This window comes from Octodon degus, unplaced genomic scaffold (assembly GCF_000260255.1).
Source record: "Octodon degus isolate 3935 unplaced genomic scaffold, OctDeg1.0 scaffold00078, whole genome shotgun sequence".
NCBI lineage: Eukaryota > Metazoa > Chordata > Mammalia > Rodentia > Octodontidae > Octodon > Octodon degus.
Genome location: NW_004524654.1, coordinates 11,133,118 through 11,146,484, shown reverse-complemented (window position 1 = coordinate 11,146,484; position 13,367 = coordinate 11,133,118). Strand labels below are relative to the sequence as shown.

Here is a 13,367-nt window from a genome sequence, read left to right as displayed (position 1 = left end):
AATTTCTCTGAGAAGTTTTCTTTTTTTTATATATAGAGGTGACCATTATGTTTCAATGTGGCCATGACGCAATAACAATAAAGGTTTAGCTCAGCTAGGCCTGTGTCTGTCTGTCTGTCCGTCCCTCTCCGTCCGTCTGTACCTTCCTCCTTCCCTTCTACCGTCCTTCCCTCTCTGTCCTTCTCTCTCTCTCTCTTTCTCTCTGGAATTAAGGACCAGAGATTGAGATTGGGGCCCACTCACAGAGTATTTTTTCAGGAGTATAAGTTAAAGCTAGTGAGCTTGTGAGGAATGGGAAAATTCATATTTGACCCTGAATTTTAAGAACGTTTGTCTTCCTTATTACTGGATTTCAGCTAAGGCTCTTGGCTGAATACAGCTCTATTACACAGAATAAGCTGAGCTACCAATATGACTCATCAGTGTTTTGGGTTCTGAGACTAGAAGTATACATGAAATAGGAAAGATGAGCAGAAGGAGTGTTGGCCTTCTCAAGAGAGACAGATGAGCTTTAGACAAAATTTCTAAATAGGCAAAGTGCAAGTGTTATGCCTCACTCCTTCTTTTCTTAGCTCTGGTGTTTCATCTTCTTTCTGGTGCCCTATGACCTCCTCTACAAATTCTTATTCTGAGGAAAGTAGAGGCATAAATTTATCATAACAAACAAGCTCCACAACTACTCTTTATTTCATGTCCACAAAATAGGTGTAGTGCAGGGCATATGATCTTCAGAATGTGACGTTCTCACATATTATCTATCTGACTTACCATACGGGTCTTCATGAAGTTCCTTAATCTTAAGGGCATAGTTCCATGTCTCTAAATAAATGGTATAACCATTTCTCAGGTATCTTTATCATACTGGCTAGCAATACCCCAACCTCCTGAGTCTTAAACAATAGGGTACATGTATTATTTCACATACCACAAACACCTAAGGGTAAGAACCTACTGGGATACTTAAATTTATAACTAATAACACAACTAAGGACCCTAATCACTTACTTTTTACGTCAACCATTAGGAATTCTGGTTGCAAGATGTTCAATTCTGGTGCTATTCTTTTCTGAACTAACCGTTCAAATGTAAATATAACAACTTTTGATGGGGACAAGGCTTCTTCTTCTGCATTCATTTTTCTTTCCCTCGAACAAAGTAAACTTTTCTGGAAGCTTTCAGAAAATCTTATTGGCCAGAATGAGTTACAATATTCACCTCAAATTAGTCATTGCTGGGTAAATGGTAAACTACGGTTGGCTTGAATTTGTCATACTTTAATCATGAGTCATATGGAAGTGTGGCGAATGCTCCAGATTGAGATTTTTACATGAAAGAAAGAAGCAGGAGAATCTCTTGTAGGCAACTAACAGCATCTTTTATATCACATGATACTAATAAGTATCAAGCTGGACAGTGTGTGAAACAAATTTTTAAATTTTAAAGATATATACATATTTGGAACAGAGTCTCGCTACACAGCTCAGACTCATAGTGATCCTCCTGTCTCAGCCTCCCCAGTGCTGGGATTACAGGCATGCACCACCATGCCTGGTTTCAGTAGCAGTCAAGGTGTGGGGCCTGTGTGGTGTGCAGTACTGGGAATCGAACCCAGCTCCTTGCACTTGCCAGGCAGGTGCTTAGACTGCAGAGCTATATCCCAGCCCCAACTTGAGAATTCTTATCCTCTTGAAAGTCAGTTGTAATTTTAAAAAAGGATTCCTAATAACCCAAATTATTTACTAATAGGTAGGCTTTTCTAAATAAGAGAGTGACCAGAAAAATGTTGGCAAATGAGAGAAATTATCAAGAAGTGCAATGAATATACATCTTTTCATTGTCTCTGTGCCCACCTTCAGAGAAATCTTAATTGTATCTTCTTACTAACCTCTTCCCTTCCTCTGGTCTGAACTTATGGTACTTCTGTACCATGTTAATGTCCTGTAACTTTAATGCATATGCTAGAGGAGCAACAGTGATTTTAGGAATTTCCATAGCTATGGATTGCTTAGAAGTTGCATATGGATTTGGTGACTCGCTTTATCAAGTTGGCATAGTCAGATAAAATGGAAACGTTTTACCCTGCTGAGTTTCAAATCTGTGAAGGAAAATTCTTTATATTTAGTATCACTGGGAGGAACCTCTGCACCCAAAGACTTTAATTCAGCCCAGTGAGAGAACAGGTATGATAACTAATTTTCACAAGATTTTAAATTTGCATTTAACAGATGTGAAAGATAGTTCTGTGACTGTTGTGCTGTATATTAGAACTGTATTTTACTGTCCACTAACTGAGCTAAAATTTATTGCATTTGTTTATACAATCTAATATATTGCCTATAGTTGTAGCACAGTGCTTTTACATAATACATACTCAAGGAATTAAACTGAAAATAACCATATTACAAATTAACTACTGTTCAGTTGGTAACAAACTGCTATTCCTTAGATATCACCAAAACTCTGTGTGTTATCATTTCAAACCCACTTTTATGGTATCTGAGACTAGCAGGTACCTGTAACAAATGTATGAAGTTAATGTTCTTCCTGAACACTTCCTAATTAATTACAGAAAGATTAGGCTCTTTTTCTTCTCATATATAGTCCACACAATTCGTATTTCTTCATCTTTTAAAAAAAATTTTTAAACAGAGTACAGATTAGAATTGCAACATAAAAACATTACAAGGGATGCAGAATTGCACTTAACAAAGTAATATGAATTTCATAGTATATATTGTAATACATAGCATTGTCTTCCAAGCAGTTATTCATATTACCAGATATATGCATGTAAAATTAGAAGCAGAAAAAAATAAAGAAATGTTTAAAAAATTAAGAAGACAAAAAGGAGAAACAATCGAAAAACAGAGATGAGACAAATTAAGCATTAACTGCTTCTTTCCATTGACCAGCAGAAATGCACAGTACAGTTGTCCAAATCATCCCGCTTATATACAAAGATAAATCACTTTCCCCCAGTCCCTCTCCTGTCCTTCTCCTCAACTCAGTAACTCTTTTCTTTTGAATAAGTTCATTTCCTTTTCCTAGTATCTATTGTACCCTTCAGATTCCTTTTTTCTCTTTTGTGTTCTCACATTAAGGAGACAATACAATGTTTGTACATGCAGATCTGATTTATTCCATTTAAGAGTATGTTCTCTAGTTGCATCTATTTACCAACAAAAGACTCAAATTTATACTGTTTTATAGCTGAATAATACTCCATTGTGTAAAAATACCACATCTTCTTATCCATTTCTCAGTTAATGTGCATCTGAGTTGTTTCCAGGATTTAGCTATGATAAATTGTGCAGCTATAAACACGGGTGCACATATATCGCAGTGGTATGAGGTTTTCAGTTCTTCTGGAAATATACCCAGGTGGGGAAAGAAGAAATCTACTACATTGTTGGTGGTAGAATGTAAACTAGTATAACCACTGTAGAAATCAGTATGGAGATGTCTCAAACAACTGAAAATAGAAATTCTGACCCAGCTATGCCTTTTCTGGTTATTTTCCCAAAAGAATTAAAATTGTTTTATTAGAGGGATACATGCATATACATCCATGTTTATAGCAGCAGCATGACTTATAATAGCTAGATCTTGAAAACAGCTTATGTACCCATCAATAGATGAATGACAAGAAGATGCACTTATGCCCAATGGGGTACTACTCTGCCATAAAGAAAGTTAAACTTCAGGCATTTGTAGGTAAATGATAGCAATGTGAGAAACAATGGGAGGCACACAAGTTCAGTGAGAGCAGATTTCTTTTATATAAGAAAGTTAAAAAAGAAGGGAGCCAAACAGAAGACAGATAAGAAGCAGGGAGAAATTTTGTTAAGATCCTATAGTACCTAGTCTGCTCTTATATAAAACCAAAATAGTCATACAAAGAAAGGTATAGATGGCTAAAACTTAGAATTTTGAGCTACAGAAAGACGTAGTGAGGTTGAGTTTCTTTAGGGAATAAATTTCAGGGAGGATGAATAAGCTCAGAGGACAATGGCCTGCGACAAAGTTGGAGTGAGTTACGTTTATGGTGTCAATTGTTGCCTTTCTTGCTGAGTTAACTTTCTGGAGGATCCATGTTAATCTTTTGGAAGATCTGTATTTTTTTTTTTTTTTTTTTTGAGATGGTGTCTTGCTGCATTGCCAAGCTGTGAGTCCTGATTTACCTACCTTAGCCATCCAAAGTCTTAAAAAATTTTTCTTTTAAATGTGTTTTGTGCAGGGTCTCACTATACAGGTTAGACTCATAGGGATTCTCCTGCTTTCAGCTTCCTCAGTGCTGGGATTACAGGCATGTGCCACCACACCCAGACTCAGAGGCTGGCTCAAACCCTAGTCCCTGTGCTTGCCTAAATAAGTGCTTAATCTGTTGATCTATCTCACTGGCTCCAAAGCCCTAAAATTATAGGCATACCCCACAATGTCTAGCTTGAAAGATACGGTTTTAGGAGAACTTCAGCAAAAAATCTTTTTATCATTTTTAGGAAACAAAGAGAGGCAGCCAGATAGCTCAGCGGACTAAAGGACCTGCTTAGGTGGAGCACAGCTGCTGGGGTTTGATCCCCTGCATGCTGTGCCACCCCCACCCCCTCAGGTCACGCTGAGACAGCGATTGAGACTAGATGTGATGGCATGTGCCTGTAATCCCAGCATTTAGGAGGCTGAAAACAGGAGAAGCTCTAGGAGTCTGATCTACATAGTGAGACCCTGTACTAAATACATTTTAAAAAAGAAAGAAAAAGAAAAAGAAAAGAAACAAAGAGGATCAAGAGCAGGAAGGTAAGAGAGAACTTGAGGCTGCTTCTTCAGTTCTGCATGGCAAAGCAGGTATTTTGGAGTATCATTTGTTAAGCATTCACAATGTGAAGGACAAAAATATCTTTAAAATAATATCCCTGGGATTTTTTCCAAAATGAAACTCCTTTGAGACTATATGAGATGTGTCTGTTGCTTCCACAATAATATAGTGCTGGAGAAAAATTTGCTGATGGCAATTGTGAAGAGTTGTACAGTGAACAGCAGAACAGGAACGCAATGAACTTTTCTATACAAGAATCGTGGTGTTCACTGGGACTGGAACAGTGGGCACTCAGATGCTGTAATCAGGGTAGGAAAACCAGAGTTGCTATCTTGGAAGTAACAATACATGAGTTCAGCCTTATCAGACTGTTCTCATTCTTTCAACAAGCCAGGGATTATACAAGTTTTCCCTTCTAGACATCTAGAACAAAAGATCATAAATGGCTTCAGTTTAGATATTTAATTTTCAAGCTAAGACACCATTGTTTGAAGTAAATAGTTTGATATACCACATGTCTTTCTATGCACTGTAATTATATGGATCGATGCAGTAAGAAGTTCTAGCAGAGCTATTTAGGGAAACAGAAAATGGTTGACTGATATTAAATTTAAACTGAGGACCTCTGGGTTTCCCTAAAAGAGAATATATGATATATGATTAAATATTTTATATAATTAACATTTAAATCCTATAATTGGAAAACAGATGATATAATACACAGATAGCTAGGATATAAACAACATGGGTTACAAAAGATAAGTTAATGTAAAATAGGAAAAAAAAGAAGCACGCAAAACAAAATATTCAAGTGTAAGAGATCTCAAACTAGGGATAACTAGGGATACACAGAAATGTTTTCTGCAATAGTTGACTGAGAGATCCTTTCATATTCCCTACTGAGGAGACTATAGCAGCAATGCTTATCACTTTACTCAAGTTGTAGAGGTAATAAAGTGTATGTAGCCTTCATCCTGTAAATTATGAAGCTGTCATTCTGATCTCATTTTGTAGAGTTTGGTTCGTACAGTTATGGCTGAAAGGTACTGCAGGTAGAGGACAGCCTTTGGGATAAGCTGGACCAGTGTCGCTTCAGAGTTCTACTCTCACTAATCACGCCCGGGGGTCACTTACTGAACTTACTCCCATCTGTAAAATGAGAATAATGGGATCCCAAAGAGGTGGCTGCCAATCATCTTTCTAGGAGGAGCATGAGGCAAGCAGTGGTTCTGCTATGGATTATAGGAGCTTGTGCTGAAGTGACATTTGCAGAATAAGCACATGATTTTCATTACAATTTATTTAAAATCATGAAAGTTATAGGGAAGTTAAGCTTCACACCCCTATTCAAATCACTCATTGGTCCTCCCACATTCAAACTATTATGGATGCAGTAAGATTTGGGAGGGGGCAAGCTAAACATCAGGCTGATTAAGTATTTAATAAACATTAATGTTCTTCATTGTCATCTTCCCATATGTTCACATTTCATGTAAGTAGATATCTAAATAAAAATTCTAATATTCAGAGTGAAAAAGAAGGACTGGGGAGATAGCTCAGTAGAATAAGTGCTTGCCTGGCAAGCGCAAGGGTCTGAGTTCAATCCCCTGTTCTGCAAAAAAAAGGATCATTGTATGAACCTGTCAAGTCTCTTCCTCCATACAGGTCTCTATAATGTTTCTCAGAGTGAAAAAGAAATCAGGTAAGACACACTCTGACCGACCAGTGCACAGAGAAGATCTGTTTGTATCCTGCTAGTCCACAGGTGAGAAATGCACAATGTGTTTGGATGTGCTGAATTACTGAAGATGCCAAGGAGGGTTCCGGTACCAGGAGATCTCCATCCAACCCCTTTCTTCTTCACTAACTGTGAATTTCAAAAACAAATATCATAAGAACATTACCTTTGTAGAAAATGCATAAGTGATACAGATCTGACCTACACGTATAAACATCATATTATCTTACACTCTAGTATAAGAACCTGAAAGAGTAAACAAAATCTGAAAGGTACAATAGGTACTGTGGAAGGGAAATAAACTGCTCAAAGGGAAGGAACAACTGGGATGAAGGAAAAGAGAAAAGGCAGATGGAAAGGAAATACACATACACACACACACACACACACACCCCTATACACAAGATAGCTGGGATAATTGTACTGTTGATTTCTACAGGTCTATTGAAAGGAACAGTTAATGTTTAATTTTTTCTTCTTTTTATTTTTATTTTTTGGCTAATTTCACATGCTTATATCTGCTAATCTGAACAACTAATTTGAAGACAACAATATGTGATATAACAATTGTTGATTTCCTATCACTTTGTTTAGTGAAATTTTGCATCATTTCTAATATTTTTAAAATTAATTTCTATTCTTTTAAAAATAAAAAAGAAAATGTAGAAAAACACCAACACTTGTTAAGAAAAAAACCACTTAGATAACTTCACTATATAGGTATAATCACAATTAACATTTCATTCATTCAGCAAATTGTAGGAATGGCATCTACCTTGTGGACAGTGTATATTTAAAAATGACTGATGCACACTGTCCTCAAGGAGGGCAGAGGAGTGACTTTGCCAGTTCTGTGCCCTTAAAATATAATATGTAGACTCAGGGTCCATTTTATATTTTCCTTGCTTTGTAAGTCCTTTTATGAAGCTGGCATTGACATTGTATGGAAGGACAGTGCTGCCTCTTGGTCTTTCTGCTGTTCTTAGCAGTACCAGTTATGAAGGTGTCCAGCCAGGGCACCTCAGGAAGAATGTGTCAGAGGTGAAGGTTGTTTGGAGAACTTTTCCCTGCCCTGCAAATCTGGCATTTCTCACTGAAGTTCATCTTTAAAGATGTCAAAGAGCGTTCACAATGTTTTACAGTATTTTCCATTAAAAGTATGTCATGTAAATCAATCATGGCTTCAATTTTTTTTTTGTCAGACTTCTGTAACCTTAAGCCAGAGCTTTCAAAATTAATCAAATGAGTAACTCAATTTAATTTTTCATGAGAGAATAACAGAATGTAGTTTGTCTTTAGCTACCTCCATTATAAATATTTATTAGTGAATTTTAGTTCACAATTTTTTAAAGAAAGTATAAAAGATTTTTCCCCAAAAAAATAAGTCATAATTTCTGTTTAAATCATCAAATTTTCCAATGAGGATAACTGAGTTGCATTTCTCTCCTGTGGCAAAATAAAGTCTACTCACTCCTGTGCATAGTGCATGTTTCTTTGTGTGAGAGAGCCTCCCTTTCTATATTGTTAAACCTGTTGGGAAGATGCAGACACTTATACTCGGCCTTTAGGCCAGAGTCTGGTACATAATAGGTGATCCATAATTATTTGATAAATAAATGAATATTTTTAATTAAAAATAAGAGATCTAGGCATAAGAATTGTCTTGACCAGTCCTATATACTCAGAGAAAAATTGCAACTAAAGCTGTAATCTCACAGGAAGCCTGAAAAAAATAGTATGATCATTTTGTTGGCCATTACTAGCTCTTTTATTAATGTCTTGTAAGCTTAGGAATTATACAGAGTTGAAAGAATGTCTTTATTTTTGTCTTCTTCACAAGTCTTTTTTTAAATTTTTAAACCACATTATTAAGGTGTGATTGACAAATAAAATTATATATAAATAGTATGCATACTTACTGTGCACATTTTGATGTTTTTGGGGGTATTTCCCTGTGAAACTATCTCTAATTCAATGCCATGAACATAGTTATCAGTTCTCTAAATTTCCTTCCATACTCCATTACTGTTGTTTTGTTTTTCTACAGTGTTATTCTAATAAGATGAAAACATCTACCCTTTTAGTAAATTTTAACTATGTAACTCAGAATGGTTGATTGTAGGTGCTGTGCCTATATCTCCAGATCTTGCTTTCTCATTTCTGTGCAAAACACAGAAAATTATCTTAAGAATTAGAAAGTACCCAACCTGCACTCTTGATATATGGGTGAGACTCACTCATTTATTATTCTAACCATTCAAGTACACAGCCTGTCTAGTTAAAGATCACCCACACGCTGTCAGGGCATTGGATGAGGAGTTGATACACAGACACACAAGGTGAAGTTACCTTTGTCATGAGAGAGCTCATAGTCTTGCAGGAAATGAGACAGATCAAGGGACACTTCAAACTTCTTAGTTTTGAGAAACCCTATAATGGTTGTTGTGGTTGCACAGAGAAGGGCTGATACCAACCTGCAGGGTAAGAAAAAAAGTGTCATGGGAAGGTTTCCTGGAGATGAGCATGAGCTGTGTTCTAAAGGGTGAGACCAATGCTGCAAGTTGGCAGCATTTAGAGGCATGATAGGCAGAAAAATCCATGGGTTAAAGCAAACAATGAGATATGCAATGTGGACAGAGTGCTCAGTATTATCCAGAGAATGCCAGGGGATAATGCCACAGAGGTGGACAGGAGCTAGATTTGGAAGGGCCTCATTAATTAAATACTGCTTGTGGTCATTAATTTTAATACCCATCTGATAGTCTATCATACCAGTGAATCATAAACTATGTACTATTTCCCTTAACATTCAGCATTTAGATACTCTATATTTCTGTTATAAAATATTTGTGATAACAGTCATCAGATTGTGCATAAATCTCATCTACCTTCCTTGTTATTTACTTAAGAACAATATATCAACACGATACTTTCAACTACAGCAGGAAAATGAATTCAAAATGGACTAAATAATAAAGGGATATATTTTAAGATTCAATAACTGAAAGTAGGGCATAGGAAAGTCTCAGGTTTGGTCTACCTGGCAGCTGCACACTGTCCCCCAACACCGAGTTTCTTTCTGTCTCTCTTCCCTGCTTCCTGACAGTCAGCTTCATCTGAAAGCCAGCTCCCCTGGAGTTGTAAAGCGCTGCCAGCACAATCAAAGCTATGTGATTTTTCGACATTGTTCAATGAGAGAGTCAAACATCTGCTAAAACAAGGGGCTCCGATTGCGCAGTCGCCTGAGCCAATTCCTGAGGCCATAAACAACGCCGCACATGGGTCCCCAGCCCACGTTGGGCTGTCTCAGCCAGTGTAGGCCTCTTCTCATCAATTTTTTAATGTTTCAATATATGACCAAAGAATATTAATGGATAATTTTTTCCAAGTAAGAAAATAGAGTAAAATACCAAATATAGATAGGAATTTTTGCCTATAAAACAAGATTTTCTCATTGTTTTTCTACTTATCAACAAGCCAGTGATAATGGAAGGATGTTTTTCCTAGTTTAAAAGTTTCTGAAACTATCTAGTATTTTTGCTGTAAAAAGTTTAAAAAATATTCATTATGATAATTAAAATAATACAAACAAGTAATACATATTCCATCTTTCCTCCAGAGAGACATGTTTATTTAATTTCTTTTATATCATATACAAATACATGTATTTTTACCAAAGCAGCACAAAATCTTATATGGTATGTACTTTTTTGTTGATTTTAAAATATTTTACCTCACAATACTATGCTTTATTTTTCATTCATAGAGCCTGTGTTCCTTTTAACGCTTTTGTGTGCATGTGTCCTGTGGTGTAAGGGATTGAACCCAGGACCTTGTGCATGCTAAATAAATATTCTCTCTTTGAGTCACACTCTAATCCCTACCATGGTATATTTAGCTGTTCCTCTATTGTTGGATTTGTAGATTGTCTAAACCTTCAATCGATAGGCAGTTTCAAAGTTTGGCCTGCGTCCTTACGTAGATAATGAACACACTGATATACATATTTTATGTAACAATATGTATTCCATATGTTGATTAACTCATTCTGGAGTAAATATAGTTGTAAGAAAACCCTCCCTTATAGATTTCTTCATAGAGAAAGAGTAACATCTGCTCTTACTTAGGTAGAAGTCAGTTCTACCTAAAGGTAGATAGATGGCAGGACTGTGAAAAGAAAATGCCCTCCCTGTGGGCTGCAAGCCTGATTTCAGAGAAGCAGACTGTCTTTAGAAAACAGAGGCTGGCCAGCATGGTGCTGTAAAATGCGTTTGCTCCAAACTTTTTGGTGAGACTGGCCCTATGCATAAGTAGCCTGAGAGAATAATGATTTCCTAGCAATCCCAGATAAGAAAGGCCCTGTTCCTTCATTCAGTGTTAAACAATGGGACCATTTGCCTGCAACCGAGTTCTGCAGAAGCAGGAGCTTGGAACCAGAGAAAAACTATGAACCAGCTGTGGGTTCTTCTCCCAGACTTCCCAGAGGTATGGACAGGAATGGAAGATACAGTTCTAGTGGGTGGGTGCTTTATATGGTAACTGTATTAATTTTTTCCTTGTGTTCATAAAATCACTTCTGCAACACAGATTTCTACAAGTGAGATTTCTGAGACCAGTCATAGGCACTGTGGCAGTGAGGGCCCAAACTGAAATTTGGTGGCTGGTTCATGCGCTGCACTCTGCCAGGAGCTGACGGGGAAAGCCAGGGGCTCTGAGTGCCTGAACGTGGGTTCTCCTGGGAGGATATCCTTTTCTCTTTCTGGTGACCTAGAGGAGTTCCATAGTCAATGTGTGCAACACTGACCTCTTTAACTTTTTCATCTCTCACACCACTGCTTTAAATAAAAATGACATGAAAACCATAAATTGTTATAAAACTCACCCTGCTTACATCAGAACAAACCAACCATTGTTCAGTTCATGATCCCTGACCAACCATTTCTTGGCTCAAGGGTTTCCTTTTAAATTATTTCATTGGCTGATTCTGCTAAACTGGTAACTGCTAACTCAAGTTTTGCTTTTACTTAAATAGTGTTGATCTTAGTAACATGATGTGTGCTGTTTTCTATTTTCCTTCTCTATAAATTAAGGTTTTTATTTTTAGCTTATAACCATACATAGTATGTCTCTAGGGTGGAAATAAATAGAAAATATAGTAAAAGATAGTTTGTCCTTTGGATAGTTGCTATTATTGAAACAAGACTTGTCCCAATGGTCTCTTATCTTTTTCTGTCTATACAAGGAAGATTAAGTTTTAGAAATTTCAACTCTCATTCTGATATTTCAAAGGTTGAGACTTTCTGGGGTCTCTTTATTTTGTTTTACTTTGCGTAGATATCCCTTACAAAGAATTTGGTATAAAATATTGCTCTGAACTCTGAAGGAAAGCAGACAAGTCAGATCTACAAGAATTTCTTTCCAAGCTTGTAAATTAAGTACATAGGTAATTGCTTCATTACTTGGCAAACTGTCTTATAATGAAAAGTATCTTACAAATATTAAAATTTCCCGCTAAATATTTTTGAGAATCTCTTATGTGAAAGGGAATCAGAAGTAGCTAACAGAAATCTGAAATAACCTTGTGTGAATGTGAATGGATCATACAGGCAATTGAAGAAAAGTCAACAAGCCCTGGTGTGATTCCATCCCTGGTGTGATTCCGTCCATTCTGGGAGCAGTACTCATTCACATCCATCCGCGTTCTCTCCCACCTAAGTGTGCGCCACCACTCCATGGAAGATTCAGTGGATATGGACACGAGCCCCCTGGGGCCCCAGAGCTATCTCTTCAGTTGTGAACTAAAGGCCGACAAAGAATACCACTTTAAGGTGGATAACGATGAAAATGAGCACCTGTTGTCATTAAGAATGGTCAGTTTAGGGGCCGGTGCAAAGGATGAATTGCACATTGTTGAGGCAGAGGCTATGAATTATGAAGGCAGTCCAATTAAACTACCACTGGCAACTTAGAAAATGTCTGTACAGCCAATGGTTTCCCTTGGGGCTTTGAAATTATAGCATGTGTTGTCTTAAGGTTGAGGTGTGGTTCACGGCCTGTGCATATTAGTGGACAGCACTTAGTAGCTGTGGAAGAAGATGCAGAATTGGAAGAGGGAGCAGATGTAAAACTCTTTAAGTATATCTGGAAAACTATCTGCCCCGGAAGTGGCAGCAAGGTTCCACAGAAAAAATAAAACTAGCTGCTGATGAAGCTGAGGAGTAGGAGGAGGAGAAGGAGGAGGAGGATTTTGATGATGAAAAAACTGAAGAGAAAGTTCCAGTGAAGAAATTGTTATGAGATACTCCAGCCAAAAATGCACAAAAATCAAACCAGAATGGAAAAGACTCAAAACCATCAGTGCCAAGATCAAAAGGGCAGGAATCCTTCAAGAAACAGGAAAAGACTCCCTAAAACATGGAAAGGACCTAGTTCTGTAGACGACATTAAAGCAGAAATACGAGCAAGTATAAAGAACGGTGGTTCTCTTCCCAAACTGGAAGCCAAATTCATCAATTATGTGAAGAATTGCTTCGGGATGACTGACTAGGAGGCTATTCAAGATCTCTTGGCAGTGGAGGAAGTCTCTTTAAGAAAACAATTTAAACATTTTGTTAAAGTTTTCCATCTTCTTTCATTTCTGTAACAGTTGCTATCCAGCTATCCTTTTCATAATGTAAAGTGAGAACTTTCCCTACCATGTTTGATAAATGCTGTCCAGGTCCCAGTGCCAAGAATGTGTCGTCTGAAATGCCTGTTTAGTTTTTAAAGATGGAATTCCACCCTTCACTTGGTTTTAAGTACGTATGGAATGTTATG

The 13,367-nt window shown here is 37.1% G+C and overlaps 1 pseudogene; it reads left to right on the top strand.

Moving 5' to 3' along the window:
- The first annotated feature begins 12,283 nt into the window (after positions 1 to 12,283).
- On the top strand, positions 12,284 to 13,141 carry LOC101585741 (annotated as a pseudogene).
- Positions 13,142 to 13,367: the final 226 nt, after the last annotated feature.